Here is a 14,321-nt window from a genome sequence, read left to right as displayed (position 1 = left end):
ATCACCACTCTCCAAACTGTAGTCGAAACTGCTAAAGTGTCTTATCAATCTGCCCAGGCTGCCGAATTAGTAGCCTTGCTTCGAGCTTGTGAGTTAAGTGAAGGTTTGAGAGTAAATGTCTACACCGATAGCCAATACGCTTTCGGTGTAGCACATAACTTTGGTAGGTTATGGGCAGAAAGGGGTTTCCTTACTTCGCATGGTCAGAAGATAAGGGACGGCCCGTTGGTTCTGAGATTGTTGACTGCTCTGACTTTACCAAAAGAAATTGCTGTTGTTAAATGTAGCGCCCATAAAGCTGTAATCGATGCTGTAGGCAAAGGAAATTCATTTGTTGACAGGATCGCTAAAGAAACTGCCCAGTCAAACACCACCTCTATGTTTGTAACCAGTTCATCGAAAGGAATGGTAGAAACAGAAAAATTCAATAGCACTATGGATACTGTTAGAGAAATACAACAAGAAGCGACCCCTGAAGAGCTAGTACATTGGCAAGAGCAGATAGGGAAACTAGACGAAAATGGATGTTGGATTGACCTGTCAGACAAATGCAGGTGGTTACTGCCAAATGCATTTGTGAATGTAATAGTATCCATGGCACATGGCCCTGTGCATATAGGTGTTAAAGGTATTTGTGCAGTACTAGATCCTGTGTGGTATAACACCAATATCAGTAAGACTGCAACACATTTGGTCCAGAACTGTATGATTTGTTTACAGCATAATCCGGGAGGTAGTGTCCCTGTTCTGAAAGGTAATTTTGCGCCTCCTACCTTACCCTTTGAGGTGTTACAAATGGACTTCATTCAATTAGAGCGGGTAAATAATCTCAAGTATGTTCTAGTAGTGGTTTGTGCGTTCAGTAAATGGGTGGAGGCATACCCCACCAAGGAAAATACCGCTCTAGCCACAGCCAAAGCTTTAGTAAAGGAATTTTTCCCTCGCTATGGTTTGCCACACGTAATTTGGAGTGACAACGGAAAGCATTTTAATGCCAACCTTATTGAGCACATTTGTAACGGTTTATCCATTAAGCAATAATTTCACGCTGCCCGCCACCCTCAATCAGCGGGGTTGGTAGAAAAGTATAATGGGATTCTAAAGTTGAAATTGGCTATATTGCAAGACACCACAGGGTTGAAATGGCCTGATCTCTTACCCCTAGCCTTGTTGTCTGTAAGAACCACTCCTCACTCTCGTTCTGGAATATCACCATATGAGGTGATATTTGGTAGGCCCGCTAATATCTGGGGTGTACCGAGACCGAAATCCTTTAGAGACATTGAGTATCCGATGTTGACAGATTATCTTTATGCATTAACTAAAGATCTTCGTTCCATTCACCAATAGATATCAGCAGTATGGCAGCGCCTGCCGGAGGGTCCTGGACATCGTCTTGAACCTGGACAGTGGGTTTTGATCCGGAACTACCAGCGAAAATCGAGTTTGGATCCATGATGGACCAAACCCCATCAGATACTCCTTTCTACAAGAACGGCTTTAAAGGTTGAAGGGAAGCGGCACTGGATTCATGTGTTACACCTAAAAAGAGTTCCTCTCCCATTGCCGGATGACCCGCAGGATCAGAGTGAAGGGTTAGTGCATGACGGTGAGCAGCTCATTGAAGATTTACCTCTCTCTGAAGCCCGAGGAGAAGTGAACGGGCGAGAGGGAGGCGCTGTGAGTTCAGAAACGCCTACAGCAGCTGGCTCAACTGTCAGCTCTGCTCCCGGTAATGCTACATCTGATCAAAAAGATCACACATCCAGTATTCTGTTTGATACTACTGTGCCCATTCTTTTTCCTGATCCCAGAACACCTGGCCATGTTCGCTATAACCTGCGGCCCCGACAAGAAGCAAAGATACCAGGTTCAGTCTAGAGAAAGAGAAGAGAGACTTGAGTAAATCCTGGTATAATCAAAGAACACTGGACTGAACCAGTTGAGAGTTCGGAACTTTCAGTAAAGCTCTGTTCAGAAAGAAAATAGAGACATTGATTGGTTAGTGGGGCCCAGGTGGAGTCCTTCAGTAAGAGTTGCGTCAAGTACAGGTCCAACGTGAGAAGTTTTTGCATTTTTCTTTTTTTTTGTATTTTCTTTTTATGAACAATAGGAGTCTGCCTGTGAGGCTCTGGAACGGACACAGGAAAGAAGCCCCCTCTGGCAGGTTGGACTGCAAGTAGGCTTATTCCCCTTAGATTATATTTTAACTTTTAGCAAGAATGTATCCTTTTGCTCGCTTTGTTCCCGAGGAGGAGCGACCTATAGCACCACGTCCTTTGCACCCATATATGCCTATGTTTTCTACTTGGAGTTTGCGTATCAAGATAGTATTCATAACTATAATAACTATATCACTAGTGACATGTTTAGGTGTGTTCATTTATTTAGAATGTCGTCACCCTGTGCACACCCTGGTAACTTCTACTCCTGTTCCTGGAGAGCATCATTTCCATACTTTCGCCCCGCATAAGGAAAGACATCGTCAGACATATGTAAAGAATGCCTTTATTGAAATGTTGCACCAGACCCATAGCTCGACTAATGCTACAAATTGCTGGGTCTGTGGCCTCCTCCCCTCGGTAATGCACAAACATGACCTTTTTATTTCAATGCCCTTGTCATATCTAGGCAGTTGTGAAGCCTGGTTTAAGTTACTGTCAATGATATATACGCACTATACTGTTGATGAGCACAGATTTTCAGAAAAGGATTATGAAATGATTCTAGCATATATAGAAGTACATCAAGGATTCACTCCGAATGAAGATGGTACATATGGTACTCTAGACCCAACTGCTTGCATGAACGGGTATACTGAATATGCAAATGACACTTGGTTAAGGGATGAAGTATTGGATTTTATGTCTTTCAATTTCACTGAGTATTTTAAATATTTTCAGGAACGAAATGTATCAGATGATAAGGTCATTCCGGTCCCTGTATTGAATGCGTCATCTTCCTTTTGTATACATGGTACTGGTCACCTATCAGTTGGGTTTAGTGAATGCAATTATACGTACAGATTACGAACATTCAGCAGCCCCCCAATGCTTACTCCTCCGAATGTGTATTTTGTATGCGGGGAAAATGCATACACGTGGCTCCCCAGAGGATGGTCAGGTAGATGCTATTTGTCTTTCCTATACCCACCAGTCTATATAGCCCCTTCTGACTATCATAAGACCCATTCACTGAACCGGTGGAGTTTAGGAAAACGAGCTACTACGGGGGATGCTTCTGATCAGACCGATACCCCTGCACAACACTTTGTGGACATAATGAAAGGAGTCCTGCCCATATGGGGACCCATTTTGACCAGTAAAGAAATCAGAAGATTATCTAGAGTAGTAGAGGGAGTAGTGAATATCACTGCCGGAATACTAACTAACATAACTGTTGAGCTTCAAGCGACCGGGCTTGTAATGCTTCAAAACCGTATGGTTTTAGACGTTATCTTAGCTAATCGTGGAGGAGCATGCAGAGTGATTGGCAGTTCTTGCTGTGTGTATATACCTGACTCTGCCCCCTCTGTGCATTTAGCCATTAAAAAACTGCACCGCTTAGCATCTGAAATTCATACAGATACCGGTACCTGGTCTCTTTCTAGCTGGTTCTGGGGCCTCTTTACCACTTGGGGATGGAAATTACTCATGATCCTCTTGGGTATAGCGGGTTTCCTCTTCACCTGTTGTGTCTGCATACAATGTGGACCTGCCTGTTGTTCTTATTGCCCTAATCGACTTCTTCTTGCCCTTCCCGAATCTAAACCAAACCCAGCAAAGACAGGCACTCAGTTAGTACAGAAGGAAATATATGACATGATGCAGATAGATGAAGGCATCTTTGAAGATTAAGTTGGTATGTTAGCTACATTATGCTAAAAGGGCCGATCTGAAGGATAAAAATCATTTGTTCTGTTTATTCAAACCATGTAAAGTTAGCACAATGTATCTATGACGGTATTCTGATCACATAAACACCTATTGATATGTTCTAGAAGAGGCGTCTTCTTTCGTTTCTCACTGCACGACAAAAATGGCCGAAAAACCATACTGTAGCCATCTTGGTTTGCGATAGATCACGTGTCAGAGCACGTGGTTTCCTTCGCCTACCATCTTCATGATTTAGTTCGTACCAGCCCAGAGACAGGTTAGTTGTATTTACGGCCGAGGCCCAAGGTCACATCTGCTGTAGGGAGTATCAAGCAAATTCCTTCAGGCCCTGGGACGAAAAGGGAGTCACCCTGCCGACCTCCTCTGTATAGATAGCAACCCTTTGTGTGAGCCTGAAACTGAACACTGTATGAGCTCATCCAGGAGCCCATGGACTAACTGGTATTTTTCCACTTGTATGGCTTTGTATGCTGAGTCTGTTATGTATATAAGTGTGGTTTTGTCAAGGAGCCAGCAGTCTTCCTCGGCGCACCTGATGGGTGAGGATCGACGAGGCTCCTCTATGTAGAGATTTTGCTTTAGCCAATAAAACTTCTTAACCTTCTTCGTTGCCAACTGACTATTATTTGAAGGATATTGCGGGCCACTGGTAAGTGTGGCCCTTGGGATTTTTATTGAGTACTTCAGTTTCTAGGAAAAATTCACCTAACACCTTTGCGGGCTTTACTTTATTTAATTTGTTAATCGCAGGTACTTGTGAAAATATGTTATCTACATCTGAAAAATAATATTCTAATTTCCCTATTTGGTAAAACAAACTAGCTATCACACTACATGTTATTCCATATGTTACAGGGAGGTGATGATAGGTCACTCCCTCCGATACAGATGCAGGTAACTGCATACAAACGTAGCAATCCCCCACATCCATTGTCTTAACATTCTCATTTAAAAGTTTCAAAAACACATTGTTAGAGAAATCATTTATAGACCTGTCTTTGTGTAGATAGTTTTTATCTATTCTAGTTGGATATACTTTCGGAACCTTCTCTATATTAGTATTAGATTTATTCTCACTCTGTCCTTCTATTGTGTCTATTGTAACCTTAAATGAAATCAGCAATGCTAACACACTCCATAGAAGCATTAGTAATCCTGTAAAACAACAACAACACATTTTAAACCATCTTTTTAAAAATACACATTTAGCTGTTCTACTTTCAGTGTTTGCCATTTTTGCAAAATGACCAGTGTCTTTTGACTTAGCCTCTTCTACATCACAACTAGTTTTGTCTAACCCAAGGCACTAAGCACCTACTTGGTTCTATCAGTTTATTTTGTCTTGTTCAGTTTGGCATTTGATCGTCTTTCACTTTTCTCTTATAATCTTGGTACAGAACTTCCTGAACTCCTGTCTCTTCTCCGATGTCGGACAAGATAACTCTCAGGATTTCCGATTCTTCATCTTCCTCAACCAATTCCGGTACAGTCACCTCTGGACTTTCTTGGCTGTCCGCCTCTTCTTTTATTTCAGGCAGGGCCACATACAACCATTCTGGCGACTTATACTTCTGGTTGGGCTTTCTTATTCTTTTGTTTTCGTCTGTTGTAGTTAATTTCTCATCTTTTGATTTTTCCTGACTCTATACTTCATTCACCTGCTCTGCTCTTGGTGAATTCGCTCGTCCGTCGATATCTTAGTCTCTTTATCTTATTAGGCCAGATTTTATCTCTTGCTGATCTTTTTGATTTACTTCCTTTATCATTCTTCTCAGCTCTCTATGCTCTTTTCCTCAAGACTCGACCTTCTGGTACTTCTTCATCACTTTCCTCTGTTTCTGTTTCAACTTGCTTTTCACTTTCAGTTGTTCTTTTTTCCACCACTTCTTTTATTTTCCCTACTTCTGTCCCTCCTCGTGTTTCTTGCACAATATCTTCCTGCTGACTAGCTGACCCTTCTTCAAACTGGATGTTGGGATTCCCTACAACTCCTCAGGGGTCTTCCGCAAGAATCTTTCCCTCACTTTCTGTATCTGGCACCTGTTCATCTATTTTTGCTACTTCAGGTGGAATTTCTCTCAGTTTTTCATCAAGAATTTCTTTATCAATAACTTCTCCAATTGTCTCTTCACTGCTTTTCTCCTTTCCGGAGCATATTGGTGTTTGTTCAGTCTCTGAGTCTGAGCTGCTATCAGAAATCTGCAACCTCCTTCTCAAGCGAATATTCTCTGGGGCAAATGTCAAATTTGGCTCTGTCTCCCCCCTTTCAGGGTTTTCTCTTGTTCTTACTTCTTCGACATCCGATTCAGTGATACTTTCTGACTCGTCATAATATTCTCGTTCTTGATTATCCACTGGATGGGGAGTCTCAATGTGTGACTAGCTTGGATCCAGTTCTTGATCCCAGCACACTTCACAGCTGTTGTTGTAGTCAAAATCACTTGACCTGGTTTTCTCCAACGCGGGACTAGACAGTTCCTTCATCTGTGTACTTTGATTCTCACCCAGTCTCCTGGGCTCAGATCATGAGCTTGCTTCTTTTCAAGGGTGGTGGCATCCGATCCAACATGATGAAACACAGAATGAACTGCGTCAGCCAGCCCCTTACAGTAATCCAACACCAAGTCATCAGATATAGGCAACAGCTTGTTGACTGGTATGAATACATGACGCATTGCTCTTCCCATGATTATTTTGTGCGGACTCAAGCCTGTGGTTCTATCTGGAATTGATCTAATAGTCATGAGTACCAGAGGCAAGACATCAGGCCATTTCAAACCTGTGGCTAAACACATTTTTCCCAATCGGTTTTTAATAGTTCCATTCATTTGTTCCACCACACCAGAAGCTTCTGGGTGATAGGCACAATGTAGTTTCTGTTGTACATTCAATGCTTCACAAATCAATTTCATAATCTCATTATGGAAATGCTTTCCTCTATCTGATTCAATTGTAACTGGGAATCCGAATCTAGGGATGAATTCCCTCAAAAGCAATTTTGCTACAGTAATTCCATCACTCCTTCTTGTGGGATATGCTTCTACCCATCTAGAAACAAGCAGACCATTACTAGAACATACCTTAACCTATTACAAGGTGGCATCTCAATGAAATCAACCTGCATTCTGGTGAAAGGCCCTCCTTCTCGACCTATTGTTCCTAGGCTTACCACAGTTTTTCTTCCTGGATTGAACTGCTGACATATAAGGCATCTTTGACAAAGGCTCTCGGATACAAGTCTAAATTTAGCATTGTACCACGTTTGCTTGAAGGACCGAATCATCACGTCCCTCCCTATGTGTCCCTGTCCATGATACATCCGTGCCATGGCAGATATCATGCTATCAGGCATGACTGGTCTTCCATCTCGATAAACCCACACATGATCTGTTTCCCTTGATGCATATCCTGCTTTTACGCACTGGCTCATTTCCTCGTCTCCTGCTTCTTCCTGCAATTGCCTCACTTCTTCCCATGTACCCACAACGTTAGTAAACATTAGTGGCAAGGAATTCATTTCCCTCTCTTTAGCCCTGTTCACTGAGTTCTGATTACGAGCACAATATTGGGCCATATAGTTGGCATACTTATTCCCAACCGCGATATAATCAGTGGTGTGTACATGTGCTGTACACTTCACAACAGCCAATTGCTTTGGCAGCTGTATCGCCTCAAGCAACTTTCCAACCACTTCAGCATTCTTTATAGGAGTTCCCCTTGAAGTCAGAAATCCTCTCTGCAGCCAAATCTGTCCGAAATCATGCACAACACCAAAACCATACTGACTATCAGTTATCACAGTCACTCTCACATTCTTTCCAATCTTACAGGCTCTAGGTAAAGCTATCAGCTCAGCAACCTGAGCTGATTTTACTCCCTTCAGGTAAGATGCTTCCATTACTGCTGCAACTGTGCACACTGCATATGCTGCACTCAGATTTCCTTAATCTGTTCTCAAACATGACCCATCTACAAACATCACAAAGTCACTTTCAGACAAGGGTACATCTTTTATATCAGGACATGGTTTTGTACAGAAATCCAATACATCCAAACAATCATGATCCACTTCGTCCCTGACTTCAACATTTTCAGCATCAGGTAGTAACGTTGAAGGATTCACATCCAAGCATCTCGCAAGGCTCACATTCGTTGCACCTAATATGACTTTCTCATACTTAGTCAGCCGACTATGTGTCATGAATTGAGTACGACTCTTTGTTAAAAGGATTGCCACAATATGAGGTACATACACTCGTACAGGATATCCCATCACAATTCCCTCACTCTCTTCCAGACTCTTACAAGTGGCAGCTACTGCCTTCAAACAACCTGGCAAGGTTACAGCTACAGGTCTACCATAGCTGAGAAATATGAAATTGGTCTTCTCAATTTTCCATGTTTCTGTATCAATACAGAGAGTGCACATCCATTCCTCTCACTGCAGTACAACGCAAACTCCTTTTCATAGTCAGGCATCCCTAACGCTGACGCTTCACACAGACTGTCTCTCAATTTCTTAAATGCTGCTAGTTCTTCCCTATCTAAGTCAATGGGATCTCTCACATCACTTCTCGTCAGACGCACCAAAGGTTTTGCGATCAGGGAAAAGTTACTTATCCACTGACGACAATACCCAACCATTCCAAGAAACATTCTCACCTCTCTTTGCATCATGGGAGCTCTCATTCCTTTTATTATCTTGATCCTGTCTGTAGTTATTTTCCTCAATCCTTTTTCAGTCTTGTGACCTAAATATTGTACTTCCTTCTGACAAAATAGCAATTTCGATGGTGACACTTTAAGTCCTCTATCTGCCAAATGATTGAACAATGCTATGGTGTCCATTACACAGGCTTCTCGAGTTTTCGATGCCATAAGCAGGTCATCGATATACTGGACTAGCACTGAGGTCTCCGTCATTTATAAATCTTCCAAAGACTTTTAAAATATCTGATTAAATATCGAGGGGCTTTCCGTATACCCCTGTGGGATTCGGCACCAAGCCAAAATACGTTTGCCAAAACGAAACACAAAAATTTTCTGACTATCATGGTGCAACGGGATGGAAAAGAAAGCGTGACATAAATCAATTACTGTGTACCATTCTGCAACATGAGGAATCTGATACAAAATCACAGATGGATTTAGTACAATAGGACAGCACGACACTACAATTTTGTTTATCTTTCTCAAATCCTGTACAATCCTGAACTTTCCATTAGGCTTTTTCAGTCCCATGATTGGTGAATGACATGGACTTCTCTTTAATCATTTTCTCGATTATGGGAGTTACTCCTTCAATTATTTCAGGTGTCAATTTATATTGAGGAACATTTGGGTAGCTTATTTCTTCTTTTACTGTTACTTTTACGGGATCCACTTTTCTCATCAATCCTATATCTTCTCCTGTGAAATCCCAGACTTCTGCTTTCACTGTCTGTTTTAATTCTTTTGGTAATTCGTCAGGGTTGAATATAGCATAAGCTTCAGTAACCTCAGTTTCCATATTTGCCATAGTCATTTTATACAATACGTCTTCATCAGGGGTCTCAAATGCTATACCATCAGGGGTACAAAATATGGTGCAATTCATTTTGCACAACAGGTCTCATCCTAATAGATTTACAGGACTTGAATCACACACGACAAAGCGGTGCATTTCGGAAAATTTCCCTATATTGACCTTAACTGGTTCTGTGAGATATGTTTTGATCTGTCTGTTGGATACTCCAACCACTTGGATTGTTTCATCCGAGAGAGGAAGACTCTTAACATCAGCTGACCTAACAGTTGATCGTGTAGCTCCAATATCTACTAGGAAAGTAATATTTTCATCATTTACCTTTCCATCTACAAAAGGGCCTGTCTGGTCTACTTCTAGAGTTGCGCCAAGTACGCACTGTTCTTCCTCCCTTCGGCACCGTCAATAACCTTCTTCTGACTCACTCTCATCGCATTGTAGCCAATACTGCGAAACGGCGCTGGCGCGCAGCAGCTTAGTTACCTGTTCTTCGTTGTAGAATCCTGTCTCATTACTGTATTTCTGTGAATTTACGCTCTGTGGAATAGGCACTTTTGGCACCTGATTCTGTTGGGTAACTACCTGCTGCTGTCGCTGTGGTTGACCACTCACCTCTTTCCGCACCTGCGGATTCAATGATACATTATCACCATTAGTATTCGGGGGAAATTTACACTCGGATTTCCAGTGCCCTATTCTTCCGCAATTATGACACGGCCATTTCTTTTTGGCTTCTTCAATATTAAACTGTCCCTTTCCTTTTCCAGTAATAAATCTATGTTTTGGTCCTGCATTATTTGCTTGTTCAATCAATTGTGCTTCCCGTCTTTCTGCCACTTTTACTTGTGCCCACATAGCCTTTTCTTTTAATTTACGCTGCTTGGCCTCAATTTCATCACTAAAATACTTGCATGTCCTAATACTTCATCTATTTTCTTGTTTTGCCAATCCACTGTATGCTGCTTAATCATTTCACTAATTTCAGGGCGTAGTCCATATACAAATCTGTATACAAAATGACTTAAATCCTTTTCGCTCAAATTTTCGTCACCACTAAATTGCTTAAAGGCGAGAATTAACCTTTCATAATATGCATGCCCTGACTCCTTAGCTTCTTGATGAGTTTGGTCTATTTTTACCCAATCAGTCTCTTTAGGAGGTACTTTGTTTTTCAAAAAGGTAATTACTTGTTCATATCTCTTCATCACCTCTGGATCAGGGGCTCCTGTCTTTGGATCTCTAGGGTATTCTTTTGTGGGCCAGTCTATTACTATTTTACACTCTGTCCACAAATCTGCTGGGACTATTATGTCAAAAAGGCTGTTTAAATCAATCCACAAAACTTTTGATAATTTTACAAATCTGTCCACTTGTCTATACCACTCGACTGGCTTCTCACGTAGTCGAGGGAAATCATTTGTAAATGACAAAATATCTTGCCTAGTCCAAGGAACATGTACATATCCTCCTCCTGGAATTTCTCTCATAGGGCATTCTGTCACTATCTTTTCTTTTTCTCTTACAGGGAAAGCTGCAAATGTTTTTTCTGATGCATCATCTCGTTTTCTAAACCACCTACTTTTCCATTTATCCACATCTCCCCATTTTCTCAACAAAATATTTATATCTTTAATCTGGATTATTCGTCCTGTGGTGTTCAAATTTTCAATATCTTTCTCCGTAAAATCTACTCGATATGGTTTTTGTAAAGCCTTTACCTTTTCAATGTCTATACCCATTTCATTTGCTACTTCCTCTAATCTTTCGTGTAGGTTATTTGCTCTCCAGGTTATACTTTTGCACAAAAAGAGTAATTCTTCATCCTGATAAGATTTTAATTTTTCTGTGGGGATAGTCCCTACTATTAATTCTTCCAAAACCATCCTTAATTTGGCCACATCTATAGATTGAGATTCTTTGTCTTTTTTCTGTAGACTCCTCAATCATTCACTTAATTCTTCTGAAGTAGGACCTCCTGGTTTTTCCTCAATACTTCGTTCTAAGTCTCTTGGGGTCTCTGATATGGGATCTGTAATCATTATTAGTCTTTCAACCAAGCCTGGATTTGCTATCAAATTTTTAGGCGTACTCTGTTCTAATGTACTTACTGTTTGTCTCCATGGGTTCTCTGCTGAATTTATCCTTGACCTTTCTGTCTGTTTATTACTGTTATAAGGGACCGTTAGACAGTGTTCATTATCTTTCTGTTTATCGAAAATAGGCATTACTGGACCTATGGTTACGGGAACAGTTACGGCTTCTAAGTTTTTAGTTAACTCTCTAATCTTTTCTGTTAATTCCAAGGTTGTTTTTGCTAATTCTGCTGAATTTTCACTACTTACCTTATTATCCTGTTTTCTCTCTATCTCTCTGAAAGAATTATTTTTCCCTAACTCTTGATGTACTGGTTCAGTCTTAAAGATTCGTAAAGTCTCTCTCATTGGGGCACTTGGTGTCAACATATCAGAATCTGGATGATACGGGGTGGATTTTTATAAAACATGTCGTCAAGAACATCATCCTCCGATTCATTCACTCCATACCCTCCTGATTTTATATTATGTCTCTTTTCCGTACATTTTCTACCACTATTTTCTTCTGCATGTCTCACAGGAAACAAACCATCAGCCATACTTGCACTTCTCCATCTCCTCATTCTGTCTTCATGATTCTCCTGTCCATGTGATCTACCAAACATGTACCTATATCTTCCGCCACTCCTCTGTTTTTCTCTGTCATGCATCTCATCTTCCCATTCTGTCAATGCTTCAAACTGTGTTGGTCTAGGTCTCGGTTCTAAATTCATCATTCTTTCTCTCAAATTTCTCAAAACCGCTAAATTAAATGAACCATGCTCTGGAAATGCCAAAACTCCATCATCTTTCGTGTACTTCGCCCAATTGTCTAACCAAATACAATTATGATATCCATATTTCGCAACCATAACGGATGCGGGCGATTTCGGTGGAGGAAGCAACTGTCCCTCTCTAGTCTTAATCGGCTTGTCCTTTTTAAACAAACTCTTAATTTTTCCAAACCAGGACTTTATCTCCTTTTCTGGTGGATCGTAATACATCATTTTTGTCTTCCGTTTATCGCTAGTTTTCCTTAAGACTATTCTGTTATTTTAACCAATCGTAGCGCGACTCACACTAACGCACCAATCCGGAGCGTCTATGTCACTTCTACAATTCTCCAATCCCAGCGCGTCTCACACTCACACACCAATCAGGAACGTCTACGTCACCCTGTAATTCTCCACTCCTAGCGCGGCATACACTAACACACCAATCAGGGGCGTCTACGTTTCTTACTGACTAGCCAATCCCGGCGCGGTCTTTCTGACATCAGCTTTTCTCGCTGTCGCAGCTCCTGCTGACCCCTCCTTTACAAAATTTATCGGTAACTTTTCTTATGTTTTTCTGATTTACAATTCTGTTAGTAACGACATTAAAACACCACCATTGTCCAATTCGCTAACCAAAGAAAAGTCAATGACCTTTCTCACAAGAATTCCGTCTTTCTCGAGAGCAGCACTTACCTCTGCCCTACTACGGAATCGTTACTTTCATTGATTAAGTAGCACATCCCTCTACTTCACCCTTGTAGCAAACATTAGCTAACCGTTTTCCCAGAATTAAGACACCTAGTTGGAGACGTAATGTAAATGTGTTTGTACTTATATAGCGCACAGCTACCCCATTTCAGGGTTTCCGGCGCTGTACTCATACCGCTAGGGAACCCTTCCTGGCTTTTCCCTGTGAAAAGTCCACTCCTGGGCATCCCCAGGGTGAAGCCAGGCATCCCAGCGCTGTTGGGGCCGTTGTGGAGATTAAGCAAGCTATTGCCTAGAGTTGCAGCGTGGGACCCATGATTAGAATAGGCACCGAGGCGAGAAATCAGGTCCGAGGAATTATGAGCCCATGACCCACCAAGGCGGGAATTGAACCCTGGTCCCAGGCCAGACCTCTGCAACAGGGTCTGCCGCTCTAACCATTGAGCCACACTTCTCTGCTCCTGAGAGATAAAACCAGAGTTTCACAATTAACCTGAATGCTATTTCATTCACGCACTTTCATACGGGAAAGGTAGTTCATTCACACAGAATTCTGTCTTTCCCGAGAACAGCGAACAGTCTGACCTACTACAGAATTATGACACACGTTAATAAAGTAGCACTTCCCTCTACTTTATCCTTCTAACAAGCTAAGGGAACACCCATTACCTTTTCAGTGATAAGCGTTATCAAAGCTCCTTTTGGACTCCTGTTACCTAAGACCAAAATTTCACAGGTGACCTTCGCTACCATACACTCCTCTCATACAGAAAATGTCCCTAATGACAACACACGACGATGTTACCGAATCGAACCCAGACAATGCGTCGTGCAACTTCAATCGTTACACGTTTTCCCCGTGCACCTACAGGGCAACAACAATTCCGTCTTTCCCGAGAGCAGTGCTTACCTCTGCTCTACTACAGAACCGTTACAAACTTCCGACTTCCTACATCCCAGAAGCCGTCAAACAACATAGAACTCGACTTAACTCAACATAGAGTGTTAATACATAAACCAGTTCTTTCCCAAAATCAATAATCAATAAGCAATTTACAAGCAATAATCACCAAACCAAAACAATATAACCATCATCCTGCTACCAGCAAAACTGATGGAGCGCAAAAAACCCTGGTAATGGGGAAAGCAAACCCGTACCGATATCCTCCCTTCGTCACAGACCCGACGTCACACTAACTCATTAATACATGCAGTCATTGGTGGGGCCCATAACACCAACACTCACACTAACCATTCACCGCTCTGCACACGGTTGGAGGAATGAGCGGTTCAAGCGCTCGACATGTGGGGGGAAATACCTTATATCTTATAATGAAAGAGAGGT

Source organism: Triturus cristatus, chromosome 10 (assembly GCF_964204655.1).
Source record: "Triturus cristatus chromosome 10, aTriCri1.1, whole genome shotgun sequence".
Classification (NCBI taxonomy): Eukaryota; Metazoa; Chordata; class Amphibia; order Caudata; family Salamandridae; genus Triturus; species Triturus cristatus.
This window is presented reverse-complemented; position numbering follows the sequence as displayed.